Genomic DNA, 14,414 nt, shown 5'->3' with positions numbered 1-14,414 from the left:
CTAGAGGCGAGATTTCACCATATTGCCAGGTGTGTCTTGAATTCCTGACCTCAAGTGATCTGTCCCCACTCGGCCTCCCAAAGTGCTAAGATTACAGGCGTAAGCCACCACGCCCAGCCCAGAAGGGTTATACATACTTACTTGGTAAATGAAAATTTGCTGAACACTCCTTTGGTTCAATCAGCAGATATCTCTTTAGTACCTGTTTTGCATGTACCTGTCACTGTGATAGCTGTCATGGTGAACCTGGAACTAAAGACAGATTCTTGCTCTTAAACGAATGTGAAGTTTAGATGTGAAGGTATATTAGATACTAATTATTTGCTGGATATAGCACCTTCCAACACTCTTTATCATATATATTTTACATATGATATATATATTATGTTTATATAATAATTATTTATATATATATATAATTATATATATATATATAATTATATATATATATGTCTTCTCTTTTCTCTCTACAAATACAGAAATGGCCTGGTGGTCCAAACTGTCCCAGAGTTTCTCATCCTCTAACCACATGGATAGGTGTGCAACTTACACTCATCACAATCTGTCTGGATTTTATCTGGCTGGAGCTAGTTGGAACATTTTCTTTTCTCCCCATTCATTGAGTTTTTGAGAAACTCAAAAGGCACATCCCCTCCTGAGGTAACATGAAATAAGATGGTATGATTTTACTAAAATTACCCCTCTACTTGATTCTCTTCCTCATTGCACCAGAATGACAGAATCTATGCCCTTCATTTTCATTTCCCAAGCACTGAGAATCCAGAAAACACTCAGCAAGTGCTTGTGAAATAAAGGAATGAAGAAAGGCATGGACACTTTTGATATCAAGTATTTTCAAAAAGTTACAGCTATCAGGAAAAGGTATGAGATTAACAGGGAAGATGTCAGGTGTTCTCTTTTTAAAAATTTACTGAGGCTTATCAAGACCAACTAAAGAACATGATTAATTACAGGTTGGATGATGTCACATTTCCAGTTTTCCCCTTCTCTTCTTCCCTTCTGTTTCTCTGTAGGAATAAAACTCAAGGTCAGACCTGAGAGACACACAGGCTCCCTTACCTGTCAGCAGAAAGAAGCTCTCCTCTCAGGATCATCCCTGAAGGGAGTGCTTCATTACCTCTGTCCCTCTCTCTTGTTCCTTGTCTGGGTATTTGATGATGAAGCTGCTGACAGTCCTGACTTCTTGCCTGTGACCTGTAACTTTCTCACCAAGAAAACGGTGCCCAACTTGACTGTTGATTTAGTGGCTGCAATCACATTTCTCCTTATAAATGATCTCTTCATTTTCTGATGGTTTTGCTCACCATGAGCTGTGCCTGATGTAGGAGTTTTGGAAAATCGCATTATCGAATGCTTCTCAAATGTAAAAGAAAATCACCCAGAGATCTTGTTAAATTCCAGATTTTGTCCAATAGGACTAGCGTGAACCTGAAATTCTGCATTTCTAAAAATTTCCCAGCTGATGTTGCTGGTTTACTCACCAAACTGTGAAGGAGAAAAGACATGGGCATTTTGAGTCTCAAAATTTTGCATTGTAAACCTGAAACAATAACCTCCTCCCTGATGAATTCTACGGTTATAAAGAGGATCGAGGCATATAATAAAAATAAAAGGCTGTAAGAATTGGCAACTTGCTGTGTAAACCTAAAGTTCATGCTTAGGTTGACTGCTCTGATGCTCACCTTAGTTCAACTAGTCTCAACATCAAGAGTTACTCCCACAAGGAAAGGTAGAGGTTAAGACTTGAGGGGCACTGTCTCAAAATAAACTTCCCTGCCGGTATCTGGAGCTGAAACTCTCAATTGTATTATCATTTATAACAGACTAGAAGGAACACTAGGGAGTACCTACAGGAGTGAGTGGATTTCAGACCCGGCTGAAAGTCTGAATTGTCCCATGACTGCTGGAGATAACAGGACCCACCCTGGGCACGCTCACAATTCTCACTTAGAGAAATGTCCACAAGTCTGTGTGTGAAGTATGTGCCCCAGATGATTCTGACATTCTGACACAATCATTCTCGCTTTTCAAAGAAAAGAATTTGTATCTATTGAGCTCTAACTCTGTAATTTTGTAAATGAGAGGACCATGACTTGGTGAGTTGGCTGCCTCTTTGTTTTATTCCTTTAATGCAGGGAACCTGGGAACTAGTCCAATACTGGGGCTCTAAAATCCAGAAAATTGGAATGGGTAATTCTCACATAAGCTAAAAGAAAGGCCTAAAAATGAATGAAATGAAAAAGTCAAATAGATTCAAAGCAGCCAAGATGTAAGAAATCAGGATAAGGGAAATTTACCATACCCCATGGGAAAAGAATAAGAGATAATCGACAATTGTCAGAATTCAGCATTTTCCCTATTTTGGAGATGTCTCTAAATTTAATTAGGGAAATGGAAAGTCCAGATACTGGCTCTTTTTTGGGAGAAGATCTGTTCAATGTAGACCATTGAGTGAAGCAAAGACAAATAGATAAATTATTTTTATTGTTATTATAACAGGATTTGTGGGTTGATGATACATGGGTAGGTCGTTTTTTAAAAAACAAGATGACTTGCACTCTACAACATCTTTCTACTCATCATTAGCTCTCTGGTCTTCCCCTCCGGTATTATCCTCATGTAACTTATTTTTCCATTTATAAACCCATTTTCTGTTTTGATTTCCTGTTTGGCCAATTGGTAGAAATGAAATTTCATTCGATTCAAAAAGTCTTTCTCTCATATACAGACATACCTTGCAAATATTGCAGGTTAGGTTTCAGAACACAGTAATAAAGCAAATGTCACAATAAAGTGAGTCACATGAATTCTTTGGTGTCCCAGTGCATATGCAAGTTATGTTTATACTATACTGTAGTCTATTAAGTGTGCAATGGCATTATTCTAAAATGAAACATAGATATCTTAGGTAAAAAGTACTTTATTGCTAAAAATGCTAACAAAGTGAGCACATCCTATTAGAAAAACGGTATGCTAGTCCTGCTTGATGCAGGTTGCCACTAACCTTCAATTGTAAACAAACAAACAAAAAAAACAACAAAAAGCATTATCTGCAAAGCCCAGTAAAGCAAAACACAATAAAATGAAGTATGTTTGTATTTGGGTCAGAGGCAAATTCTGTGAGATTTACACAATGCCAACCCATGGTGAGGAGAGGAACTTGGCTTGTGGTCATTGTCTCTTGTCCATGTTGGCATCTGTGAAACACCCTGTTCCCCTGTAGTCTTCCATTTTTGGTCCCTACAGCTCTGTGCTGAATCCTCTTCCTCCCAGAAGGTTATCTGTGCCTACTCTTCTTACAGCTGCTTCTGCTCCCATCTCTAGTTCACAGCAAATGTGTGGCCACCTCCAGACCACTTTTGGGCCTCAGGAACCTCTGAGAGATTCTAGAAATGCTTCTATTTGGATATCTTACACAGTCATTTCTACTCTATACCTTCCATGAAATGGAGGATGGTGTATATTTAGAGTCTTTCTGGGTCTCCAAGTTCTACTTTAACATGTGACATACAGGACTTCTCACACATAGCCAAACTCATTTGAGCATCTTATTATCCCCTATGCCTCAGGACTTCTAGTGGGGTTTGGGGGTGTTTTTGTTTGTTTGTTTTTGAAGGGAGGGCATTGGAGCAGAACGGAGAGGCAGAAAATCTGACAAATCACTCACTTCTAAATAATGTTTGTTCATATGCTTAATTATTTAAACCTTTGTTTTCTGTTTGCATTCTGCTTTAATGACTCTCTTTTAGAGCAATGGATGCCTCTGAAATAGCTAGACAAATGTAAAAGAGTTATAAGGTATCTTGAAAAGACAAATGGGTAAATTTTAAAATTTTCATCTGACCACAGGTATAAATGAATATAAAACTAGAATAATACACACCACGTTGCTGGTTTTCTTTCAAGAGTGGAATTAAGAATGGTTTTTAACTTTTTTGATTTTGTATTGTATCTGATTATCACCTGAATTTTCTACAATTTTGCAATTAGCATTACTTTCATTTTGGCTTAAAGAAATAGGCATTAAAATATTAGTCTAATGAAGTATATTTAAAAATGTGGACAGAAGCTGACTGTAGAACTTTAAATCTCACACTAACAAAAAAAGACTTTAGTCTGTGAATGGAAAAAAGGGATTGAGACTTAAAGCAATTCAGATTTTACTGAATTGGAGCAATTTAACAAATTGGAGCTTCCAATAATTCCTTTTGACAACAGGGTTGTCAGTGGATTGGAAGGGTAGAAAACAGAGAAAAAGAGAATAAGAATGAAGTCAGTGCTGTGGCTGATTAAGGAAGGAGCAGTAAGGATGTAGAAGAGTGAAGTAAAAGAAAAAGAGAGGCTCCTACTAAAACCCCTGCCAGTTAATTAATTCATAGTACCATAAAAATAGGATGTCAGAGCTTAAAATGCCTTAGAAATCAACCAGTATAAGCTGATCATATTTCAGATGAAATAATGGCGGCGGAAGGAAACAGTCATTCACTTAAGGTTATGAAAACATCCATGAACCTAAACCACATTTTGTGCTCCTAAATGTAAAAACTGCCCTGCTACACTTGGCATCTGGCATCTTTCCTGACATAATGAATATAACTGAATAAATATATTAAGTTAGCTTTTACTGAAAATCTTTGATGATGTGGCAGACACTATAACAGGCTCTTCAGATTTATTATTTCTATTTTTCACAATTATCCTTCCTTGTAAGTGAGATAATCCACTGTGATGGCCCATTTCACAGACGCAGAAGCTGAGGCCCAGAGAAAGTAAATAACTTGCCCGAGTTCACACATGCCAAAGCTACAATTTAAACCTTGATTTGTCTGATTTTATTAGCAATCTCAGTTCAATAGTAGGGGAATATATACAAACTATGGTGACAGAACTTACCAAATATCTTAAAGGGTCCAATCTCTCTTCCTTCAAGTCTTCAGCAGTGACCTGCCACTTGAAGGCTGAGACAGGGAAAGAATGTTTTAGTCCCTTCAGTACCACGGTCAGTTATTTAGCTCTTTGATGATACACTGTCACCTCTAAGCCACATGGGCTAGCCTTAGGTCTTCTTTGATGTATGAGAACATTTGGAATTCAGTGTTTGATTTGAAAACCATAGTTCTTCTCATAGAGCCTCTAATTCCCATATTATAGCATGCATTAAAGACAGCTCTTTTATTTTTTAATTTTACTTTAAGTTCTGGGATACATGTGCAGAACTTGCAGGTTTGTTACATAGGTATACATGTGCCATGGTGGTGCTGCTGCACCTATCAACCTGAAAGAAAGCTCTTTTTGAGGGAAGGTTAGCACCTGAAGGTATTGGCAAAATCAGAAGTGCTTAATAACTGTGCTTCAACCCCTGTGTGCATACACACACTCACATCCACATGCACTCACACCTACACATGTAAACACATGCACAAATACATACCCACAGCAACAAATGCATCTATATTGTAGTTCAGCCTAAGCCATTGTAGAGGAATTGGGAGTCTTCAAATGCTACCTGGAAATCTCTCTCTTCGCTCTCTCTCGCTCTCTTTTTATCCCTTCCTACCTCCCAAATAAAATACTCATTTAGCACTTACTCTGAAAGACTAAAGGGCATCCCTGTTACAAGGTATTACTCCTGACATATTTGAGGCAAGTAAAGCCACACAACTCTCCTTACTTGGCTTCCTCAGTTTTTGGGAAGACTTGCCCAGTCACCTAGGCACCTGGGCTCTATAATGTCCTGCCATTGCTGTGCCTAGGAGATGTCTACCTGGAGATGGGACTTCTGGGGTCTATTGGTCCATATGCTAGCATGCAGATAAGTGCTGGTTCCCAATAAAATTGCCACCAGTCACTGGATACAATGAGAAAAAGGAAATCAATACAAGTAGTTAATTTTTCACAATAAAAATTTAAATTAAACATATTTAACTTAAACAGCCATTTTTTTCTGAGATTATGTTCTTCTTGCTGTCGTTAAAAAGTCTTTCTTTGTAGAGTGATGGCAATAGCATTTGGATATTTTCCCCCCAAATATCCTTACACTGAAGAGGAAACAGCTAACCCTCTTAGTCCTCCATTAAAATAATAATATGGGTTCATAAAATACAAATATCTGGGAATGCAAGTTTCACCTAACCATGAGGAGGAGAAGGAAAAAGAGAACGAATAGAAGGAGCTTAGAGACCTTGTTTTCATATAGCAGAGATATGTCTGTGAAAAGAAGGATGGAGAAAGGAGGAACATTGGTAGAGAAGATTCACAGTGTTGTGGTGAATGCATTCTTGTCGTTGTTAAAAAGTCTTTGTTTGTGGAGTGACGGCAATAGCATTTGGATTTTTTTCCCCAAAAATATCCCTACATTGCAAAGGAAACAGCTAACCCTCTCTTGTGGTGCCCGTATATTTATTTTGTGGCACCCAAATATTCATTTTCTCAGTTCATTGTTATAGAAAGTTCTAAGGAAGATAAAATTATCTCTGTAGTACAAGTAAGTAAGCTAACATTTAAAAATTAAAATGAGTCGACTAAGGTGACACAGGTGGTAGTGACAAAACCATAACTTGTACCTAAGAGCAAGCATTTGGTTTTCCTCCCCTGAAGATTGTGACACTTTCAAGTAGAATCTATCAAGTTCCAGCAGCCTGGCCAAATAGCATACCACAGCACTCATGCATTGCTACCATATATGGCAAAAACACTATGATATAACACCTTTGAGATGTTTTCATATATTCACATTTGAGTTGCTCTGATCTTAGGACATTGAACAGCTTTGTAAAAAAAAAAAATCTCAGTAACTATAATTTACTTTGTTTTTTTTGACACCTGTGTTGTTATCTGTTTTTTAATTCTAAGGAATGAGTCCTCAGTTATATCTGTCTGCCATTGCTTAAGTCAACTAAAGGGAATACTTCAGAGAAAAAAAAAATAGTCAAAATTAGAATGCACAGGAACATAGAATATTTAGAGGTGATAAATACCACAACTAAGTGTTTGTAATCACAGTTTAGAGACCTCCAGAGAATTAGATTCCTGAGCATTTAGAATCTTTAAATCTAGGTTGGAAGATGTGTCTTTGACATTAATTCTCATTTAATAAAATAACTGCATTTACATTGTGCTGTTTTGCTAAGAAAAGAGAATTGTGCCATCATGAAGTAAAATTTATTTTACATATTGACATAAAGGGAAAGGCCTAGGTCTCTTAAAAGATACAGGATAGTTTTATTAACACTAAGTGCAAAGGAATTTATATGACCCAATGTTCACTCATTTATTTTTTGAGTTATCTGTTTAATAAATGTATGTTAAATACAATTGAACTGATATGTTATTATGTTATATATGTCCTGATAAAGGACAATTGATCCAATTTGTAGTTGGAGGATAGCAGAGGAGGTTGCCTGGGGAAGGTAACACTTAATCTAAACACAAAAACATAAGGGGTGAGTTGGAATGAGGCAGGCATTTCCAACAAAGGGAATACAGAGGACAGATGTGGAGAGACGCAGAACAGCATGCTGTAGGAACTCCAACAAAGTAAACATGACACAAACCATAGCTGAACTATGTCTGGTAAGGACTCAAGGCAAACTGGCAATGTGATGTCCCTTCTTTAAATACATGTTTCTCACTTATTTATTGGTTAGGGAGAAAATAACTTTATTTATTAAATCATTCATATCTCTGTTAAAAATAAGAGAGTTGGTGGTAAGAAGTTGCTTGGCAGCACAGTGAGGTACCTCTGATGAAATTATGACCAGGTGGGCACGAGTTAGTACTGCATGTAACAAGAGACCTTTGTCTATAACACCATGGGAGGACGTGAAGAAGGGATCCTTTGAGGGAACAAGCCAGAACCTACCAAAGTGTAAACACCTTGAAGCCAATAGGCTATCCCTTAAAAATGACAAACACCAAGGAAAACACAAAAATAACAAAGAGAAAAAAGAGTACTTAAATAAAGATGTGAATGCAGTCATGGAATACCTAAGACAGAATTCACAGATGGTTCATAATGGGCAAATTATAGCCACAGACAGTAAGGAAGTAAGGGAGGAAATTGCAGTTGCTTTAAAGAAAGACAGTCAAAAGAAACTACCATCAGAGTGAACAGGCAACCTACAGAATGGGAGAAAATTTTTGCAATCTACTCATCTGACAAAGGGCTAATATCCAGAACCTATAAAGAACTCATTCAAATTTACAGGAAAAAAACAACCCCATCATAAAGTGGGCAAAGGATATGAACAGACACTTCTCAAAAGAAGACATTCATACAGCCAACAGACACATGAAAAAATGTTCATCATCACTCACCATCAGAGAAATGCAAATCAAAACCACAGTGAGATACCATCTCACACCAGTTAGAATGGCAATCATTAAAAAATCAGGAAACAACAGGTGCTGGAGAGGATGTGGAGAAATAGGAACACTTTTACACTGTTGGTGGGACTGTAAACTAGTTCAACCATTGTGAAAAACAGTGTGGCGATTCCTCAAGGATCTAGAACTAGAAATACCATTTGACCCAGCCATCCCACTACTGGGGATATACCCAAAGGATTATAAGTCATGCTGCTATAAAGACACATGCACATGTATGTTTATTGCAGCACTATTCACAATAACAAAGACTTGGAATCAACCCAAATGTCCATCAGTGACAGACGGGATTAAGAAAATGTGGCACATATACACCATAGAATACTATGCAGCCATAAAAAAGGGTGAGTTCACATCCTTTGTAAGGACATGGATGAAGCTGGAAACCATCATTCTCAGCAAACTATTGCAAGAACAGAAAACCAAATACCGCATGTTCTCACTCATAGGTGGGAAACGAACAATGAGATCACTTGGAGACAGGAAGGGGATCATCACACACCAGGTCCTATTGTGGGGAAGGGGTCGGGAGGGATAGCATTAGGAGATATACCTAATGTAAATGATGACTTAGTGGGTGCAGCACACCAACATGGCACATGTATACATACGTAACAAACCTGCACGTTGTGCACATGTACCCTAGAACTTAAAGTATAATTAAAAAAAAAAAAAAGACAGTGGATGGGAAGGAAGAAGATTAAAAAGACAAATGGCAAACACAAATGCAATGGTGTGTTTCCATTGCAGAAAATCACATCATGGAATTGCAGATTGCCTTGCTGACCTTGAAAATCAAGATACAGGCACTGGAATGTTACAGATGTGGGTCCACAGAGCATGAAACAACCAAATGTAAGGCGGAAGTACACCCGGGTCTTAGTGAATTTCTTTTTGCAACATGTTTTGTTTGCAGAGAAATGGGGAGCCTGTCTAGATCTTGTCCTGATAATCCCAAAGGACTCTATGCTGATGGTGGTGGTTGCAAACTTAGTGGCTCTGTGAAACAGTTAAAGAAAGATTGCCCTTAAAGTCAGAATTCAGATCGAATGGACACAGTCAGTTGCTGGGCAAAGGGAATGAGTGCAGACTATGAAGAACTTTTGGATGCACCTAAACTGCAGAAACCCAAAACAGAAATACCTAAAGTTGTTAATTTTTGGTAGCAACTAGCACTATCCTTAGTTACCACCTCATTGTTACTCCCTAAACTAGGCCCATCTCACAAGTTAGAGTTGGGCTTCCTTGTAGCCAGGACTATACTGTAGATATCAGTATGATCTGGGTGTGGTCAAAAACAGTTTCCTTTATTCTGTTCATCAAATAATACTTCTACCACTGTTCGGAGAAAATTGAAGAAAAGAATAAGATGATTAAATGGTTTATCTAAGAACATGTTTTAAGAGGCAGAACATAGATATAACTAAGTGGTTATATACCTGATTGTAACAGTCATCTTTAATAAAAGCAAAATCATGCATAAATATAAAATACCCCTAAACAAAGGGGCAGTTTTCATTATATTCTTAAAAAAAGACAGTTATTTACATATAAGTATGTAACAAAATATTTTAATTTATATGAATTTGATGGTAAAACATCTTTGTCTCCATTGATGGATATTATTTATTTGATAAGAGCAATACCAATAATTGTTTGTTCAGTTACATTGGATTATTGTTCAGTTTTCCCAGATTAACAGGCACCATTATTTTCTCATTCATTCTGGTTATGCATAATAATTCTTTATATACTGGCAATATGTCCCAGTATTCAGTTGTTTTTCACCTTCTGACTACAGTGTTGACTGTCTTCTTGGAGAGATGACTTTGCTCCCCAAAGAACTACATTGTTATAGACTCTTTCTTTACAACTCATCTCCAGTCATTGAGATGCAATAAAAAAATGGACTTTGGGTTCCAGCTCTGCTACTCATCTGTGAGGCCTTTAGAGAGTTATTCAACTGTCTGAACTTTAGCTTTTAGGTCTGTAAAACAGAGAAAATGATGTCTTCCTTATAAAGATCTTAGAGTTTAGCTGAGAGAACTGAAAAAAAACATCTAATATCACAGAAAGCAAATTCTAGTTCCCTTCCTGCTTTGTACACTTAACAAAATATCCAGACTTCTTGATTTCCTTCTTTTCTGTCAGAAGTAATAAGGCTCAATCATATTCACCAAATATTGTTTTGAATAATATTTTTGCCTCTTCTGAAAGGTTAAATACAAACACAAAAGAAGATACAGGACCCTAGGCTATGAGCAGATCTGAAGAATAGTTCCAAAATTGAACCGTGCAATAATGCCATCTTGGAAATCTGTGTGCAGTCTGTCTTAGCGTCTATATTGAAGTCCAGTTCCCATTTGGGTAATTGATTTTACATATTTATTGGAAGACAGTCAGGGTATCTTAATACAGGCTGTTGTGATTCCTCCCTGAGTCCTACTAAAGTTGCATTACATAGAGGCCAGAGGGAAGTGCAGAATAAAAATAGGTTAATTTTTATTAGCCCATTCGGGAGCTGGGGTTTTAATTCTGTGTTTTCAGTGTGGTTATTCATCTCTTATTTCTTTACCTATGTTACCTTTCCATAGGTCTCTTTTGTATCTCTCAAACTCTTGAACTTCATCCTGTGAATTTGTGGAAGTAATTTAAAGGTGGGCCTCAATGACCTCAAATGCAGCCAGCAGTAAATTCTAGGACATTCTCTTGAAGCTAAAGTTTGCACTGTTTTCAAGTGAAAAATACTTTTTTGGAGTCATTTTTAGGAACTAAACAGGATCTTGTTTCTGATTTTCTGCTGATACACTGGCAGATTCACATTCTTCTCTTAACTTCCTCCCTATTTATCTTCCTATTGCTCCACCGTCTTCAGAATACCATATTCCTTCACCTTACATTGGGCAGGGCAATGGGAGCTAAGGTTGTTGATCCAAGAGGAACACAGCTAAATGACACAAATGGGTTGTACCCACAAATCCAACATCACAGTGTTGTAATCAATACAGGGTTCAGTACTATGCATGGTTTCAGACATGGTCACTATGTCCTGAGGATTGTAGAGGCCAAGAACACCAGGGATTGGAGAGTTCAGGAAATATTTAATGGAAGAGGTTGCATATGAGCTGGACTTCCATGACTTTTTGTCTTTTATATGTTTGTCTGATTATAACAATAGCACATGCTTATTGATAAGTATTTGGAAAATGCAGATGCATATAAAAAAGAAATGAAAACTATCATAAGCTCATCAGTCTGAGATAACCACTGTGTTTGTGTCTTTATTATAGATAATAAGTATTTTTCATGTTTTAAATGTTTTTAATTTTAAAACATTAAAACAAACATAAAATATTTAAAGCATTAAAATTAAAATTTTAATTTTAAAAACATTTAAAAATTCTATAAAGTTAATTATTTTGTAAATAAGTCATTATTAATTTACACAGACTCCATATGATTATTTCATGTATTCATCTAACAAATATTTACTATGTGACTACCTATGTGTTAGACATTCTAGGATTGGAGGTATAATAATATACAAGCTAGAAAAGTCATTGTCCTCGTGGAGCTTACATTCTCTGGGGAGGACAGTAGCAAGCAAACAGTTCCTGTGTGTGTAAAGGGGGTTGTAGGTGTGCACACATGTATATCAAGTAGTGATGAATGTATAAGGAATAGAGGTTAGAGAGTGATGGGAGATACTTCAATTCTTTCCAACTTTTTAGTAGTAAAATAAGTGCCTGGATATCTACTCTTAGCAATAGCACTGTAGTCCCCCCTTACCGGCAGTGTCACTTTCTAAGGTTTTAGCTACCTGCATTTAACTGTGATCTGAAAATAGGTGAGTACAGCACAAAAAGATATTCTGAAGGACAGAGAAAGAGAGCCCACATTCACAAAAGTTTTATTACAGCACATTGTTATAATTGTTGACAATGTTATTATTTTTTGTTGTTAATCTCTTAATGTGCCTAATTTATAAATTGAACTTCATCCGAGGTATATATGCATAGGAAAAAACATAGTATCATGGTCTACATAGGGTTCAGTACTATCTGTGGTTTCAGGCATCCAATGAGAGTCTTGTAACATATTCCCTGAAGATAAGGGGAAACTACTGTAAATGAAAATATCTGTATTGTTTCCCCCTGAACAATACTGTATGTTTCTCTTTAAATCCTTGCCTATTTTTTGGCCCAAGATGGAATATCTTTGTTTTAGTTATTTTTTTTTTCCACTTACTATTTGTCAGGGTGAACAATTTCCTTAGCTATTTGTATTTATTTATTTTTGAATTTCCTATTCCTGTTCTGATATAAGTCTACAAAATTTCAACAGGTGAACATGGAGGAAAGACATTCCAGCAGGAGGAAATGATATGAGCAAAGATACAGAGGTGGGACCTCCTAAAGTGTGCTGTGGAACGCTGTTGATCCTAGATGGGGGTGGCCATGTTCATGTAAATGTGCACACAAGCTGAGATACACAACAAGATTCACTGATTTTGAGGTAAAATGTAGTCTTGTGTCTGGTGGTTGATCAGTAGCATTGATGATTGCTAAATATTCTGGATCCCTTTCCTTTGATTGTCCTTCTTGTGAGAGGATGATGCATCTACCCTTTTGAACTCAGGGGTGAGCATGTGCACTCCTACCAATGGCATGATGGTGGAAACAGCAGCCAGAACTTTGAGACCCATTACATCATTCCCCATCTCCTCTCTGTCTCTTCCTTGAGTTTGGAAATGTTCCAGATAAAGACTACTTTTTCAGCCTAAATTTCTGAATAAAGGTGACTAATTCGTCTTCAGGGAGTTTGTGTACTATGTTGTCACAGAAAGATAGAAAAAGATTTTCTGCATATTCTAGTCTCAATACCTACTGAAAGACCTGCATAAATGCATGCTAGAGAAGGAACTGCCTTGTTGAGAAATTTCTGTCTTAACTGAACAATTTTTCCTCGGTTTCTTGTGAGCACTCACAAAGCCACCACTAGCTTTCAGGAAGTGACCACACACCATCAAGAGGATCAGCTGCTCAGGAAGGCAGGGCTGGATAAGGTATACATGAGCCTGGGAGCAGGCTTCATCCACAGAGGCAGGAGGAAGTGGATTTGGTGCATTGCAGAAAGCAAGGACACTTTTAGCTAAAATGTGATGGGCGTCTACTGTGCTATATACATTATCTCATTAAAGACTCACCCTTTCAACTGGGATGAAAAGCATTATCCCATGTTTATGAAAGAGGAAACAAGTGTCAGCTCCACCTCCAGAATCTGTAAAGGCAATATTCAAAATAAGCCAGAGAAATAATTTCTGAAAATTAGTAATATTGAATCATATATACCAAGTAGCAGGTTGGAATAAATTTGGTGAAAAGATTTTTGTTGAACAGACTGCAAAAGGAGCACAGCAGAAGAAAAGAGCAGGAGCATAGTGGGAGCTGCAAAGCAGCTGCAGATGCAGGAGTGTTCACTGGCCCATGGGTGCCTCATCCGACTCCCATAAGAAGTCCATAAAAGCCACATTGGCACTCTCTCCCACATTGGTGCACTCCTCCACACTGATGCAGTCTTCCACATGTTTTCAGTTATTTTTTCCCCTTCTTGCTCTTCTATTTTCTTATTCTTTAATCCAGCAAATCCAAAATATAAAGGAAATATATTTTCTCTCTAGTCCCAAGCAAGGATATTTATCAAAATTTCAGTTCCCGTTACAAAAAAAAAAAAAAATCATATGGCAACAATGGACAATGGGGACTGCTAGGAGGGGGAGGGGTAAGCACTGAAAAACTGTTAGGTACTATGCTCACTACTGGGGTGACAGGATCATCCATATCCCAAACCTCAGCATCATGTAATATACTCATATAACAAACCTGCACATGTACTTACTGAATCTAAAATAAAAGTTAAAATTATTTAAAATATCAGTAGATAACATGATTTATCCTATAGACCTAAAGTCTTTGTTTCCTTTAGGCCTAAAGCTATTGTATAAAGCC

General features: G+C 37.2%; 1 pseudogene; it reads left to right on the top strand.

The window, feature by feature from the left end:
* The first annotated feature begins 7,773 nt into the window (after nucleotides 1-7,773).
* LOC105509304 lies at nucleotides 7,774-9,616 on the top strand (annotated as a pseudogene).
* The last annotated feature ends 4,798 nt before the right edge of the window (nucleotides 9,617-14,414 follow it).

Source organism: Colobus angolensis, unplaced genomic scaffold (assembly GCF_000951035.1).
Source record: "Colobus angolensis palliatus isolate OR3802 unplaced genomic scaffold, Cang.pa_1.0 Scaffold174, whole genome shotgun sequence".
Classification (NCBI taxonomy): Eukaryota; Metazoa; Chordata; class Mammalia; order Primates; family Cercopithecidae; genus Colobus; species Colobus angolensis.
Note: the sequence above shows the minus strand (reverse complement) of the source record. Positions and strands in the feature narration are given on the sequence as shown.